The 1,869-nt window shown below is 34.9% G+C and overlaps 1 protein-coding gene across 1 annotated transcript in view; it reads left to right on the forward strand.

Annotated features, from left to right (window-relative positions):
• Positions 1-1,869, forward strand: part of LOC106462582 (titin-like) — a 454,586-nt gene that overhangs the window by 47,389 nt on the left and 405,328 nt on the right.

Genomic DNA, 1,869 nt, shown 5'->3' on the forward strand with positions numbered 1-1,869 from the left:
TTTTATCATCATCAGGTACATTTGCTGTTATATTAAAGTTTTTCTTCATTACCCATTCAAGCCGTCTCCAGCCATTATGATCCAATTAAGTCAAGCAAAGGTTAAATTAGCAGCAGGTTTTTGCTGCCATTGTATACTTGTATTCAACTTGTTTTGTGTGAACGACATTTTTCAAAAATAATACTTCTAAACTACAATAAAAGCTCTCAAATTAACAGTCACATACTTATTGAATTCGTTCTGAAATTTCTGTTCTTGGTATGATAAACACTCGCATTCAGTTACAACGTGCTGCTGTATTGTTGTTATGGAGACACTACTGTTTCACTGATTTTGTTAATACAGTGAATCAAGGTTCTTGAGGAACTCAAACATTTATACCTACAATTACAACGTGCTGCTGTAATGACCTCTATGGTGAAACACATTGTTTCACCGATTTTGTTAATACAGTGTTAATCGCAGTTCTTGTGAAACTCAAGGTGAATACTCATATGTATATTTCAAGAGTATTTTAGGAAGTGTAGACAAAGTAGAGTTTTGGTTTTAATGACTGCTCCTGCCTGACGACTGTAAAAGTAATCGAATGTTTAATATCGTGTACTTATTACGAGCCAACCACAGCAGATGTATTGGTTTTAGTCCATGATTGGTGCTCCTAGCGCGTTGTAGTATCAAACTAATCAATTTTTAACACCTGTGGTACAATTGTAAGTGTTTATCCAATACCCCAAAGAGCTTCAATGAACATTCAAGTAATGGGGGTCTCTTTATTTATGGATTTCCATTTGCTACCGCCCGATGATAGTGAATTAATTAACTTTATTGTAAACCACTGCAAACCATGCTCGTGTGGTTGTGCAAGTGTTTAAAATATCGATAAAATCTAATATTTTATTCAGTTATTTTCTGAAATAATCTATGCTGTATTCCGACAAGCAAAATAATGTCAATAATATTTTACTGATTTCTGAATGCATTAGCTCAATGCTCTAACAGAGTTAATTCTAATTGTTTACATGGATATGAAACATTACACCCTACTGTTGCTAAGCAGAAATCGCATCCTGTTTTACTGATTTGGTCAGGACCTATGGAAGTAATGTTAAATAGTAACATACAGTTACAAAGTTTAACTGTACTATTATAATATAGATTAACTTATCCTCCGTTCACTGACTCAATGAATACAGTGACACCAGGATTTTTACGAAGTTGATGTTAAAGAGTGAATAATATGGGTTAACTTAACTTGTTTTGCCGATTTAGTCAATTCACTGGCTCCAGAACCTTACAGAAGTAGTTAGATGAAACAAGCAGAAGTTGGGGAAGGAGGGAGTATGTTATCAACACCAGAGGGCGAGTTGCTAGGAGAAGGATGACATCATATGATTACGTCATGAACACCAGAGGGCACATTGCTAGTGATGCATTGCTAAAGAAGGGGTGACATCATATAATTACGTCATCATCACCAGTGGGCGGGTTGCTAAGAATAGTGATAATCATATGATTATATCCCCATCATCAGAGGGTGGGTTGCAAGGAGAGGGGTGACATTATGTGATTGCACCACCAACATTATAGTTTTTCGTATCTACACGATAATTAAAAACTGTTAATTTTAAAAGGGAAATAAGGATCGTCAAAAAAGTACAGAAACAATTTGAATCAAAATGCAAAGGTTATATTTTCAAGCCCACAACTAGGGACTCTTGTTTTCTCAAAGTAGCTTTGCGTGAAATTCATAACAAACCATTTTCTCAAGCTACAACTCACTATTTTGACTATGTATACAGTACTTATCCATTTTAGTGGAGTCAAATAGGAATTTGTAGCTTAAGAAATAATGTAGACTATTTCCAGCCT

This window comes from Limulus polyphemus, unplaced genomic scaffold (genome assembly GCF_000517525.1).
Source record: "Limulus polyphemus unplaced genomic scaffold, Limulus_polyphemus-2.1.2 Scaffold46, whole genome shotgun sequence".
Lineage (NCBI taxonomy): Eukaryota > Metazoa > Arthropoda > Merostomata > Xiphosura > Limulidae > Limulus > Limulus polyphemus.